At 41.1% G+C, this 15,172-nt stretch overlaps 1 protein-coding gene across 7 annotated transcripts in view; it reads left to right on the forward strand.

The window, feature by feature from the left end:
• The window catches only part of LOC307183726 (uncharacterized protein), a 675,341-nt gene that overhangs the window by 370,589 nt on the left and 289,580 nt on the right, over positions 1-15,172 (forward strand). For 3 of the 7 annotated variants that reach the window (XR_013827569.1, XR_013827570.1, XR_013827573.1), the window contains one exon: positions 12,394-12,495. The exons of the other annotated variants lie outside the window; for them this stretch is intronic. The gene's annotated coding sequence lies outside the window, so the exon portion shown is untranslated. The remainder of the gene's footprint in view (positions 1-12,393; positions 12,496-15,172) is intronic. 7 annotated transcript variants of the gene reach the window in all.

The following is a 15,172-nucleotide window of genomic DNA, read 5'->3' on the forward strand; positions in this document are numbered from 1 at the left end:
GACTAATTGAAAATCCATTCTTTCTACAGAAGTCTTATAGAATACTTATTTTATATTTCCTTCACAATCCATAAGAAAACTGAGTCGAAGTTTGCTAAATTCCATTCCAGTTTTTCTTGGTGTGATTCAAATGGCTTCCTTGGAACACGTTGATCAGTAGCATAGTAGAGTAAAGACGTTTTAAAGCCATAAAGATGAGCACAGCATCATTTTAACAAGCCACAGAAACATACATATAAAGCTATCTTAGAGTATTTAAAGCACTTATATTTCTAGAATCTAAATTATCCAAATAGCGTCATTAAAGAGGAAAACATATAAAACGTATAAAATTAAAGTGATTTTTGGAATAGCACATATGGATTTTGTGACAAGCTGTGGGCTATGTCAGGAAAAGGTCATTTGCTCGTTCTTTTATAAATGATGCTGTTTGGGAGTTCTTCCCAGGGTTGTTAGAGACGGATGCGGAGCAACAGTTCTTAGTCTGCATCTCTTTGCCAAGTCTGTGATCAGCTGGCTACATTTGCTCCCTGGTAGACCTTGGATTTGAGCAGGAGCTGGGCAATTCTGTCCCTTCATCTTACATGCTTTTCCTCTTGGCTGAATGTAGGATGAGGACAACCATGCCAGCCCCCAGTGGTGTGAGGTGCTGGTGTAAAAGACAAAGCGATGAAAGACCAAAGGGATTTTCAAGGCTGGGGGTCCTCACAGAGTTTGGCCAGGATTCTGGCTCCCAACCCACCTCCCACCTCCACTCCCTTACCTGATCCAGACCTGTAGCCTATTCAGAGAAATACTAGGACTCAAGGCCTTCTTAGCTTTGGACTGGTTGTTCTGGTACAAGCATAACACGACTGAACTTCAGGACAGTGAGCAATTATAGATCTGCCAGGGGGCACATGCTAGAGAACTGCTCTTCTTATATTGTTTCAAACTAGGTCCTGGGGGCAGGATCAAGTTTTGTGAATGCCAGAGGGCCCTTGAGAATGATCAGCGTTTTGGTCTTGCCAAGCTGTTTTTAGGTGTAGCGTGTATTCCTTTTTCCTCCTGGTGACATGCCTTGGCTCTGTAGGCAGCCCGCCCAGATCATGGTTTGTGCCTGTCTGGTTCAGTAAGAGCTCCCTGCAGGGCAAGCCAGCAAAGCGAAGAGCAAAGCATCAGGCCTCAGGGGACCACACACCAGATTACTGGACAGTTGGACCAGCTCTTCTAAGGTTTCCTCTGTTTCTCCCAAGACATCTCAGAGATGTTTTCTGTCAGATTTATTTCACTGTGCCATGTTTATTTCAGCCATATTTTATGAGTTAAGCTTTGTATTTAGGAAGCAAATGGTTTTCATGCTAATTTCTCCCCGAAGGCTCTCTAGGCAATGTATAAACCAATATTTGCTTTGCTCCGAGGTACAGGAATGATGATCTTTATGCAAAACACATTAGTTTCTTTGGGCCTCTTTCCTATTTCCAATACACATGTTTTTATAAACACATACCTGAAGAATTTTGGCAAATGTATCACCTTTCTTCTTTGTTCACGAGATATTTGTTAGATTATCTCTAGTGTTCAGTTAACTTTCAGTTGGCCAGAAGAACAGGAAGCTAATGAGATGATTGCCCTGAAGTTTCCTTGCAGTCCGACAGTGGACTTGCGGATGGGAGGCTGTGTTACAGATAGGTTATATATAAAGGTATAGAGCCGCAGAGCTGGATTTTAACGCCTGCTCTGGTACTCACTGAATATGTGACCTGGGCAGGCCTCCTAACCTCTCTTAAGCTTGGGGTTTTCAGAATATGGGGATTGCTTATTCCTAGATCAGCGGGTTAGTGAAGGATAATATGAATTTATATGTATATATACCAATAGGTGCTTAGCATTGAATCCAGGATATGTTAAGTATTCATCACAACGTAGCTGTCATTACAACAAAGGACTTCAGTGAAGGGGCTGGCCAGTCTTAATACTATTATTGACTGAGACCCTGACGTCAGGACTTGTGTGAACCTGTATCCGGATTGACAATTGCAGGAAACTAAATATCAGCTTTCCGAAAAGCATTGAGTGGATCACTAAAGTCACCGAACAACTGGTTATTTTAATACAGAAAATTGCACCACTAAATAATATTTTGGTCTTACAACTTTCCTCAGCCAATTCTTAAATCACTTCTAAGACCATTACGTGGAGAAAGCCTTAGGTAATATTCTGATATCTGTTCTTCCAACCTGTTTCTCCACCCTCACCACCCTCTATTTACACACACACACAGTATTACATAAAATCAAATGGGATGATAACATATAGAATATTTTGTAGCCCTTATTTTTCACTGAGTGAAATATTGTGAATATTCCATTCTACCTCATTAATAGCTGTATGGTGTCAAAAGTTGACTTCATCGACTGTTTGAAATTTATTTACATTTTAAAAATATTCTAAGTGACATTTTGATGAAGATCTTGAAACATATATATGTGTACATATTGTTATTATGTTCTTATAAAAACTTCTAGATGCAGAAGTTTGGGGTTCTAGGATATACACATATTTTAGGGCTTTTGTTGCATCTTGTCAAATTTCCATCAGAGATACCAGATCAGTTTATACTCCTGTCCGGTGAATTCTGGTTTCTCCTAACCATTGTTAACTGTGGTGCAGTCATTTAAAAAACTTGCCAACTTGAAAGATGGAAATAGTATATCAATCTTCTTTTAATTTGCATATCTTTGATTCTTTTCACACATTTATTGGCTCTTCCTCTTTAGTCAACTGCTATTCCAAACTTTTTTTTTTTTTTTTTTTTTTTTTTGTGGTACGCGGGCCTCTCACTGTTGTGGCCTCTCCCGTTGCAGAGCACAGGCTCCAGACGCGCAGGCTCAGCAGCCATGGCTCATGGGCCTAGCCGCTCCGCGGCATGTGGGAACTTCCCGGACCGGGGCACGAAACCGTGTCCCCTGCATCGGCAGGCGGACTCTCAACCACTGCGCCACCAGGGAAGCCTCCAAACTTTTTATTTATTAAAAAATTGATAAGTTGTGGGATGAAGTTGGGAATATAATATCTTAACATATTTTGTTGGCTTTCAGGACTGAAAGTAAAGTAAATGTAACAGCAATGATAGACAGTTGCTTCTTCACAACAGAAACTGTGCCCAGTAGAACACAGTGATCTCTGGAGATGCTAAGTGTGTTGTGGACGTCTGACAATGGTTAGAACAAGGTCTTCTAATAGTAACGTCATGATAATTAAGGATTTAGCCCCCAAATAACTACCATGAGACAATGAACGAAAACTCCTCCATCTTAAAACATGAAGGTTTATTATGGCTCACCTAGAAATACTACCTAGACCAGTTTCCAGATTTTTTCAGGAAATCCTGAAAGACATTACTACAAATCATACTTGTAGAACACTAAGTTAATAGTCATACAAAGACACTCAGAAGTTCAGAGATATATAATATATAAGAAGGTCATATGTATTATATATAATATATGAGGATATAAAAATACAATATATAGGAATATATATATATATATATATATATATATATACACATATATGTATCTACAGAGAGAGAGAAAGAAAGAGAAAGAATGTATGAGAAGGTCATTCTTACATCATTTCTGTTTCTGTTTTATAGTAGGTGTTTCACAAAAGCTGTTGTATGGATGGTGGTCATGGTGACTTTCATGCTTAACTTGCCTCTAGGCTTAGCATTTAAAATGAAAACCTCTGAAGGAAACTTCTACCATAAGGTAATGTGCCCTGGAGATCAGAGAGAGCCCACCCATGTTCAGACCTCATTAAGGCTTATAAATTCACCCTTCCTGGACCCAAACGATTTAAAGTGACAAGTCCTGGTTTGTGAGTGAGCATGTGTAAGAGTGTGTGAGAGTGTGTGTGTGTGTGTGTGTGTGTGTGTGTGTGTTTAGAGGAGCACATGGGAAAACCCTTGATTATGGGGTCACAGCTCACAACTCTGAATCAAGGGCCAAGAGTTGCAGAAAGGATGCTTAAAATGAGAAATTGTCCATAGAATTTGAGAAATGTAGTTGCAATTTAATTTGCTTCTCCTTCTAAGATCCGAGGACAAGTAAAACACTTGAGTACTTCACCCACGTGAAACAGGCCCAGTGCTCTTATACACACACACACACACACACACACTTGTGCACACTCTTGAACGCACCCCTCTTATCCCTAACATAAAGGCTCCATCTTTCACAGCCAGCTCTCATGTACACTTTCCTGGGAGGTATACAGGTCACAGATACCTTCTCTGACCCTGCTCTCCAGCTTCATATTGTGACCTTAAATCCCTTCTCCTTCAGTTTAAAGAGCAACATGGTGAAGAGGTGGACAGTTTCTGCTTCAGAGCCTGACAGATAAGGATACAGTCTGACCTCTGCTACTTACTAGCCCTGTGACCTGAAAAAAGTTACCAAAAGAAAAGAACAATTACCAGCTTCCTGTTCAGTGAAAAGAGCATAAAAATAGCATCACCTTCCCAAGCTAGTCATGTGTATTAAATGTGATAAAATGTGCAAAGAATTTAGCAAGGTGGCACAAAGTAAGTGTGCAGTCGTTGTAAGCTCTCATTGTGGTTGTGACTGAAACTCTCCCAAATAGAGAGATTCTGCAGTTAATGAAATATTGGCTCTGAACTTCACACAGAAAGGAGGGTGAAAGAAGGGCAGAGGTTTGTAGTATTTAATGATAAAGCACAACTGCTGGACACCTCTGTAGATTCTTTCCCTCAGCTCCTTTCTGTTGCTTCCAGCTGGTTCTCAGAATAAGCCATGTGTGTGTACCTAGTTAAATTTCCACTTAAAAATGAGACAAAGCCACTTTCCTATTTCATTTTAAGAACTGAACAAGGGGAAGAGAATCAGCTGAGGAAACAGTGGTGCACCCCAGGCAGAAGGAGCCTGAGTCATCCTCACTATTAGGCACAGGGCACTCTGCTGGAATTCTAGCCCCCTACAGGCTCCTCCTGGCGCCAGGAACAAGGCAGTCTCTGAGCCAAAGCCATCTCTTCTGCACTGAGGCAAACATCCCAGGCTAATGTAGTTATCAGATCCTTCATCTCATCTGTAAAAGGAAAGAAAGAATGTAACAATATTAAATATTTTTCCTTTTTAAAGTTATCTCCATTTTAATTATAAAAATAACATTCTTTATAGCAAATGTTGGAAATTCCTCCCAAGTACAGTAAAAAAGTTAAATTTATTATAATCACATCATTGTTAAGATATTGGTATATATCCTTCCAGACTTTTACATATATATTAAAAAGATGGGATAATATTTTAGCATCATTTCCCCACTGAATAGAACATGAGTATATGTCCATATAAATAGTTAGATATAAAACATAATTTTGATGGTTCCAGAGTACTCTACCTTGTAATGACATCCTTAGTTCTTTAACCTACGTCTCATTTTTGTACATGTGACTTGTTTCTGATTTTTTTTATTCTTATAAACACCTAAGTGATGAACAGCCTTCTAGCTACATCTATGAGCCCGTCTAAGAGCATTTCTTCTGGAAGAAGTAGAATTGTGGGTTAATGGGCATATGTAGTTCTGATGCTTTTGATGTTTTGCCTGTTTGCATCAGCTTATACTCTACTAGCAGCCTATAAGATTTAATTCAGACTCAGGGGATAAATCTTAGCCAGGTTAAGCCAGTGGTGGTGAATTCCATATCCCTTTCTAGTGACTAAGTTAGTCATGGGCACATCACACAGTCCTGGTCAGTAAAACTGAAGGGACATCTCCTTGAGGGCATCTAGGAAATGTATTCCTCTTTGATTAAAAGAGACATAGAAGGGAAAACTGTACATTTTTCCAGTTCTTGAAGTGGAAGAGGATGTCTGGAAAGAGCTTCTGCACCCAGAGAGTGACCATAAGGGCACATACATAGAGGACAAGAGACAGTGTGCAGAGGATGACAGAGGGGAAGATGAGAAAAGTGAGTCCTTGACAGTGTGGTGAGGCACCAAATTAACCACCAGCGACCGTGTCTAGACCAGACTCTTGTATGAAGTAATAAACGTTCTGATTTTCTGAGCTACATTTATTCAGGTTTTCTGTAATTTGCAATGAAAAACATCCTACCTGCAAAAATGATATACAATTGGTTTAATGTTCATTTTCTTGATTACAGGGAACTTGAGCTTTTTTTATAACTTGGCCACTTATGTTGCTTCTTTTGTGAACCATCTGTTATGTCTGTTGCCATTTTCCTACAAATGTATTGCCTTCATATTGATTTACTAAATTTTCTTTAAATTTTAAATATTAACCCTCTGTTTTATGTTACAAATATTGTTCCTACTTTCAAACTTTTCAACATATTGAATTTAAAAAATTTTCTATATTTGACCTATGAATCTTTTCTTCCTGCTTTCTTCATTTGATTTTGTGCTTAGTATTTTCTCACACAAAGAACAGATATTCATCTATATTTTGCCCTAGTTATTTCTCGGTTTTATTTTTTATCTTAATTCTTTAATGTACATTTTGGTGAATAATATGAAATAAAGATCAAGTTTTCAAAGAATGCAGGGAAATCCTAACACTATTGAAAATGACAACACTTCCCCTATGATTCGTAGTATCCTTATCTATATTTGTATTACACCCAGGCCTGTTGGATAGTTTCCTGGTCTTTTTTGTGAATATCTATCTGTTCTCCTCTTATACTAGTTCATACTACTTTAGTAATTGTAACTCTTTTTTTTTTTTAATCAATTTATTTATTTATTTAATTTTGGCTGCGTTGGGTCTTTGTTGCTGGGCGCGGGCTTTCTCTAGTTGCTGCGAGCGGGAGCTACTCTTTCGTTGTGGTGCGCGGGCTTCTCATCACGGTGGCTTCTCTTGTTGCGGAGCACGGGCTCTAGGCATGCGGGCTTCAGTAGTTGTAGCACACGGTCTCAGTAGCTGTGGCTCGCGGGCTCTAGAGCGCAGGCTCAGTAGTTGTGGCGCACAGGCTTAGTTGCTCTGCGCCATGTGGGATCTTCCCGGACCAGGGCTCGAACCTGTGTCTCTTGCATTGGCAGGCGGATTCTTAACCACTGAACCACCAGGGAAGTCCTGTAACTCTTTAATATATTTTGTTATCTGGCAACACAAGCCCAACTTCACTATTACTTTGCAAACGTTTTTGGTGACTCTCACTGATTTCTTTTTTATGTATGGGTTTTAAAATCATGTTTAATCATGTTTAAATGTCCCCCAAATCCTATTAGGTGGTTTGGTTTTTTTTGGGGGGGTGGGGCTGATTACAGTAAGATTATAAAATAATGTAAAGAGCTGATATCTTTATAACATAGTGACTTCCTGTTCAGGACTGCATTTCATTTGACACATCTTTTAAGTCTTATTTGATTTTCCCCAGTATTTTGTTTTAATTTCTGCATGTAGTTTCTATCCCTTAATGTTAATATTTTCTCTAAATGATTAGATTTTTAGAAAAGTGATGCATTTGCCTCTATGGATTATCAGAGAGGCTTTTTAAAAACTGTACAATACAGATGTCAGTAGCAACTCTTCAGTACTAAATATAGTCAGTTAATTATGCAGTTCTCAATCTTTCAAAAATATTAATGCATATTAGACAGAGCAGGATCCATGTAGACACTTAGCTTTCATCAGTGTCCTCAAAGTTATGAACTTTCTGCTGATGCCAAGGTGGCAAACAATCTAATTTTAGTAAAAAAGAAAGATAACCATCATCCAATAAACCTAAAATGTCTCAAAGGTTGGACAGGTTAAGATGATCATACCAATTACTAGATAAATACGGCATCTGCCTATTATACGTTTAAAGTCAAATAAGATGTGAATAAAACTATGTTTACTAAATTACTTCAAAGTATTTGCAAGTCAGTCTCCCACTTGACATTTTTTACATAAAAATAAGACTGTTTCATAGCACAAGATAAAAAGATAGTATTTGGGGCTTCCCTGATGGCGCAGTGGTTGAGAGTCCGCCTGCCGATGCAGGGGACGCGGGTTCGTGCCCCGGTCCGGGAAGATCCCACATGCCGCGGAGCAGCTGGGCCTGTGAGCCATGGCCACTGAACCTGCACGTCCGGAGCCTGTGTTCCGCAACGGGAGAGGCCACGACAGTGAGAGGTACGCGTACCGCAAAAAAAAAGGATAGTATTTGGAGGAGCTTTGAAAATACTACACATTCAGAATCCAGTCTTCTTGGGAGAAACTCAACCATGTTAAGAGGAGCCCCAGCCTCTCCCCCCTGTCTAGAGCAGACTCCCTAAAATTTTAAATTGATGTTACTCCTCACCCATTTTTAAGTTTTAAGGTCTTATCACTATCACATTATAAATTAAAAAATAACATTTTAATTTGTTTTATGTTCTTTGCATGTATATTTTTAGTTATGTTTTTAGAAGTTACTCTAGGGTTTATCATATATATCTAAACTCATAAAAATCAGTATCAAATTTAGATTAGCTTAATTCCAGTGATGTATATAAATGTTACTCCTATAAAGCTCTACTCCCTTCCCCTCCTTTTGTGGTATTATTGTTATACATATTACATCCATCAGTGTTACAAACCTAGTAATACACATGGTTAAAATTATTGTTTTACCATCTGCAGTAATTTCCTTATCCCAACGCAGTTTTGCTCCTACCCACCACCTTTGTGCTATTATTGGCAAGTGTAATACACGTATGTTACATTTCTATATGTTATAGGCCCAACATTATGATATTTACATATTATTATGTAGTTGCTTTTTAAAACAGCTGTCAGAAAAAATGAGAAAATATGCATTTATACTGTTTTTTATACCTTTACCAGTGCTCTTTGTTTTATCATGTGGATTTGAATTACTATCTGGAGTCACTTCCCTACAGCCTGGAGAACTTCCTTTATAGTAATTTCTTATCAGGTGGTCCTACTAGCAACAATTCTATCAGTTTTTGTTATCTTGGAAAGTCTTTATTTCACCCTCATTTTTGAAAGATAGCTTTACTGCTTATAGGATTCTTGGTTGATGATTTTTTACTGAGAATTTTGAATGCTGTCCACTGTCTTTGGTCTCCATTGTTTCTGCTGACAAGTCAGCTATTCATATTATTGTGTTATTTATGTAAGTGCTAAGTCATTTTTCTAGCTGTTTTCAGGATATTCTCCTTGTCTTTGATTTTCAGAATTTCAGACACTGTGATATGTCTTTTTCTGAATCTCTGTTTTTTATCATACTTGTAGTTCATTGAACTTCCGGGATATGTAGATTATTGTTTTTCAAAAAATTGGGGACGTTTTCACCATTATATTTTGAATATTTTTTCTGTTCCTCTCTCTCCCTCTCCTTCTTTTACTCCTTTTATGTGCGTGCTGATGCACTTGATGGTGTCTCACATTTCTCTGAGGCTCTGTCTACTGTTTTGTTTTTTGTGTTTTTTTTCCCCGGTACGCGGGCCTCTCACTGTTGTGGCCTCTCCTGTTGCGGTGCACAGGCTCCGGATGCGCAGGCTCAGCGGCCATGGCTCACGAGCCCAGCCGCTCCGCGGCATGTGGGATCTTCCTGTACCGGAGCACGAACCCGCGTCCCCTGCATCGGCAGGCGGACTCTCAACCACTGCGCCACCAGGGAAGCCCTTCTGTCTACTGTTTTTCATGCTTTTTTCACTGTTCTTTGGCTTACACAACCTCTGCGGCTCCATCTTCAAGTTTGCTAATTTTTTTCTGCCAGTTAAAATCTGTTGCACCCCTCCAGTGATTTTTTTTAAGTTTCAGTTATTGTACTTTTCCACTCCAGAATTTCCACTTGGTTCTTTTCGCATAATTTATATTTCTTTATTGATATTCTCTATTTGATGTAACAGTGTCATTATATCTCCCTTCACTTCTTTAATCATGATTTCCTTTAGTTCTGTGAACAGATTTGGAATGGCTATTTTAACGTCTTCTGATAGATCTGACCTGTGTTCTCTCACAGGTTGTGTTGTTGCTTTCTTCTCCACCAATGTAGCAACTCTGGGCACTGGTCTCCCTCCTCCAGGGCTTGTTACCGTTATTTGCTGGTATATATTTTAGTGTCTGGCTGGATCACTGTAGTGGAGTCTGCTCCCCGCTCCCTTTCCCATCCACAGTGTGAAGCCTCTGGTGTTGCTCCTGAGGGAGGCGCAGCTTTGGGTGAGCTCAGTCACCCTGGGATGACAGTAGTTTGGGCAGGGCTCTCTTTTTTCCTTTCCCTGATCACATCCACGTGTACATGCCATTGACTGCTCCGTTGTTTTCAACAATGCCCTGAGCATAAATTGCTCTACAAACGAATCCAGTCAAATTGTGGCTCCACGGAAGGACATAGTTTCTGAGGTTGGTGTTTGATGTTTGCTCTGACCCTGGGTGGGGGGTCGGTAGAGGACGGGGGGCTGCTCTCAGCTCTTTTATTCCATGATTTTCTGCTACCAACTAGCCAGCCTATAGTCCAGGCTGTATCTTCATTAAATCCACAGATCTCCTCCCAAGTTTCCTCTCATCACAACCTCCTCTCCTCTTGAGAGCACCTTTGAACTTCTTCACTCTCTGTTGCAAATGAAGTTAGTTCCTTTGCAAAGATATTAGGAGGTATCTGTTTTATAGTCTGCTTCTCCCTCTCAGGCATAATCTCCCAGCCAGGGCTCTGGAGCTAGAGGTGGGGACAATGACGAGCTGCTCTCTGAGTGACACTTCTGCTCTAGGACCTGAATGCTTATTGTGTGTGGGTGTGGAGAGGAGAGGCTAGTAGCCTGAGGTCCTCCCAGCTTGCCTCTCCTGCCGTGGAACCACGATGCCATGAGCCAGCAAGAGTGTTGAGGGCATCAGTAGTCTCAGCTGCTGTGCCCAAGGTAGAACCTGCATTCCACAAAGGGGGCCTGGGTGGAAGAAGGGAGTCCGCATCTCTCGACTGGATTCAACTGGGACTTATCATCAGCAGTGAGTAGCTTGGGGCATGATGAGAAATGCTGAAGCCTTGCTCCCTCCAGGAAGAAGCCCTCTAACTGGGAGCTGGCAGGAGAGGGTGCCCTGTGTTCTTGAGGGCAGCAGTCAGGAGTGGAGCCTCAGCCTTGCTGAGCTAGGAGGTGGGGAGGAAGGAAGGTTTTTGCTCAGATACTGCAAACTCTAGTCTTTCTTAACAAAGTTTTCTAGGTTTTCTTGAACATATGTTTCTTCCTCTGCTGTTTATAGGTAGGACTATTTCCAGAGACTTTAAATTGTTGTTTTTAATCATTTCCACCAGTTTCACTGGGGAACAGGTCAGTGGAGCTCTTTATGCTGTCCTGCTGAAGGTAGCCCTCTTCTAAGAGGAAAGAGAGAGAGCAGTCGGCCTCGTTCCCACGACGCAGCCCTGTGCCCTTCCTGTAGGTGTAGGTACTAGTAGGTCATTAAAGCTTATTTATTGACTTGACTTTTCTCAGTTTAGTAAAGCTGTATTTCCAGCAGCGTTTATAGTTATAGTTTCTCCTACATACACGTAGTTGTGCTAAAAATCTCTTCTATCTATAAACATCAAATATGTTAGCATTCTTTCCCTTGAAATAACTCAGAGAAGATTTTTCAGAGTTTATGTTATCCGTTGCTTTAAAACACTTGGCATCCAGCCTTGCAGTTTACTGAGACTTAATAAAAAATGATTTTTCTGAAGATTTTACCCAAGTAATCAATTAGATCAGTAGGACCAAGTCACATACCCACGGCTTCGATTCTGTAAATCTCCTTCTGGTAGGTATCAAGGAACAGATTTGGATTTAGTGGTGATACTGTTTGAAGCTGAAGGTAAGTAATTATATTACTTTGCACTGTTCATGCTTAATTCCACTCGAGTCCAATCCGGAGGAGGGGCGTGATGAAGGGTTACCGACAAAAGCAGGACAAGACTCCACGTGCACTTAATTTACATTTAGCTTCTGGCCCGTATTTGGGAAGGGTTGCATCCATTCACACTCTGTCCGGGGGAGAGGGTCTCCTGCTGTGCTCTCTGCCCCTGCCATTGCTATTACAGTTGTGGGGATTCTCAAAGTGTGGGAACGTCTGTTGAAAGTACAGATTCCTGGGCCCCGTCCCGGAGATTCAGGTTCAGTAGATTCAGGGTGTGGCACAGGAATCTGCCTTGTTAAGAGTCTACTGGGCTGCTTCTAATGCAGGTAGTATCCACCGGCACTCACGCTGAGGAACTGAGCCAGGTGCCACCCAGTGGGCGCATCATCCAACTCTCCTTGCTCTCATTTCCTCCAGGCCACACATACGAGCGCTTGATTTCCCGGTTGCTCATTGACTAGGAAAGAACATGGTGGTCATGTTGACATTCTGCTTATTAGCTTCTTTCTCATTACAGATTCATGCATTTATATTTTATTAAATATCTGTTTACAGACCAAGTTTGAATCCACCCAAATCACCAAGGCTATTAATATTAAGAGGTAGCTGTCTTTATACCTACAGATTTCAGATCATCTGGCCGCTCCTGGGAAGAATGTAAGCCACCTTTCTGAGAGCAAGCGGGCACTAAGGGCACCAGTATCTGGTGTCTTGACTCAGTGATGTGTAGAACACAGCAATTCCTTTTTCTCTTTAAGAAAGGAGATAGGATGGTAAGAAGATTGCGTATAGGCTTCGGAGTTGGGCAGACCTGGGTTTGAATCCTTTCTGTGCAGCTGCTGAGCAGTGTGGACTTACTTCAGTTGCTTATTCTCTTTGAGCCTCGATTTCTTCATGTGCAAAGTAAAAGTAATAAATTCAATAGGTAAGAATCTCTGGTTGAGTCGGAATACCCACATTAATCTGGCAAAATATATACGTACATACATATATACATACATAGGAATATCTTGACTCCAAAAGCTCTGAGGTAGGGCTAGCCTCAGGCAGAGTCAGATCTAGGAATTCAGATGAGTTCATCTGAACCCATTTGCTCCCCATCTCTTGACTCTGTGTTCCTCCCTGTAGACTCCATTCTCAAGCTCCCTGTGGCTGCAGCCAGCAGCTCCATTTATACATATATCTTTCCAGGTTAATAATGTCCAGCGGGAGAGAACAAATGCTTGTGCCTCCCTGAGCAGTCTCAGCAAGCATCTCGTTGTAAATCATTCTCTTTGGGCCAAATGCCCATCCCTCAATCAGTCACCATGACTAGGGAAACATGATGTTCTGATTGGCCAGGCCTGGGTCCCATGACCTTTTGGAGCTAAGGATACATCAACTCCACATGCATCACATGGCTGGGAATAATGTGGCCTCCAGAGGAAAAAGGAAATGCTGCTACCAAAAGGAAGAGCTAGAGAGAATACAGGACCAACAATCTTAGCTCTCTAATACATGAAGACCTACATCACAGGTCTTAAATGAGGTAATCCTGGTAAATCGCCAGGCACACAGTAAGTATTCAATATGTGATGATGGCTTAGAAAATAAACCATTTCTTACAGTGAACTGCGTCCTGTCTTTATCATAAGCTATTACTTGTTAGGAGCATCATCTCCTAAAGGAGAAAAAGATGACCTGAAGTCATTTGTTTTCCCCCTAAAGTCTAAATGGAAACAAAGTTCTTAGACGTCCGAGTCTTTCCAAGGTTGAATTCCTGTAGAGAGAGGTCAAGGTAAAACAGAGGAAAAGTGGGAAGAGAAAGGGGAAGGGAGGCATAGCGCACTGCTGGCACACAATGAGAGCTGGGTTTGAATCCTAGTTCCGAGACTCTCTGAGCCTCAGTTTCTTCATCTGTATATTAGAAATGATGAGTATTGCCCACTTGCTTCTATAGTGATAACCAAACAATATGATGGCTGTGAAAAATAAAGAATTACAAAGGGAAAAAAATTAAATAGTCAAATTACTATGAAGAGAATAATAGCTATATTGATATGCTAGGTACAATTGAATATTGAGTATCTGGGGGCCAGGCACTGTGCTGAGTTCTTTAACAGATGTCATCTCATTTAATTCTTGCAGTCATCCTAGGAGGCAGGTACTATTATTGCATCTTCACTTTACAGATGAGGCTCAGAGAGATTGCATAGCAGACTCAAGATCACACAATTTATAAGCTGGGATTCAGTTTAGGTCTCTGATTACTTCTTTTCATTCAGCCTTATAGCGTGCCCTTTCTGTTTAGTCCGATGCCCCTGTGAATGTGCTGGGACAGTTGTGGATGGCTACTTACATCTGTCTTACCCAGTCATCTCCAGTCACATGCACACACACAGTCACGTTAGCACATCCCCCTTCCTCCTCCCTCTTTTCAGTGGAGTCACTTTCTCCTCCACTTTATGTTTGCTAGTCAGAAGTTTCTCCAGGTGAAAGAGACAGCCCTAGACATCAGAATCTGCACAGACTACCTTCTGCAGCAGCCGGGATCTCGGTAGCCTCCCAGGAGCAGAGGTGTAGGGTAGCACCTTCCCCACTAGTCTCTGCCTGCCTGCTCTTGAAGAGCTGCTCTGTGTTTACCTTCAGGAAAGTGTACTGGTTGCCAGGAGTCCAACTTAATAGAAATTCAATGGCCGTTAGGAGAGATTGACGATGACCTGAACCATAGAATTTGGACTCATCATATTGATCGTATAAAGGACCATTCTAAGAGCTAGAGAGGGGACAGAGGGAAGCTTCTATGTGCCAAGCTTATATGTACAGATTGCACAGTCACAAATTGGATGCATTTCCCCATAAAACCCTATTCTATGGCTTCACGTAATTACTTTGTCCCTGGGCCTCCATGCATTTCAGGCGTTCAGCACAGGCAATCATTCTAGTCTGATCAGAACTTTATTCTGGTACAAGATGCCATGTCTCTGATTTCCCAGGTGGTTCCCATGAGAGTACTTGAACTTCTCATCCATGTGTCCTGATTTTTGTTCTCATGCATTTGGGCCCATTAAGGCTCATTACACTCTTGAGTCAGGCCTCTTACCAGCTCCTGAACTTCCTCGATGCACGATGTGGGGCAGATAGAGGAATACTTGGGGGCTATACTTCTGCTTTGAAACAAGGCAGAAATACAGCACAGAGAATTTAAGCGAGTTGCCAAAGGTCACACAGCTGGTGAGTAGTAAAACCATGTTTTGGTGCTAAAAATCTGGTCTCAGAGGCAGTGCTCTTAGCTACTGCTCTGTCACTGCCTCTGATAGCAAGTATTCAACCAGTGTCACTTCCTCTTTTTCTC

This window comes from Stenella coeruleoalba (genome assembly GCF_951394435.1).
Source record: "Stenella coeruleoalba genome assembly, chromosome: 3".
NCBI lineage: Eukaryota > Metazoa > Chordata > Mammalia > Artiodactyla > Delphinidae > Stenella > Stenella coeruleoalba.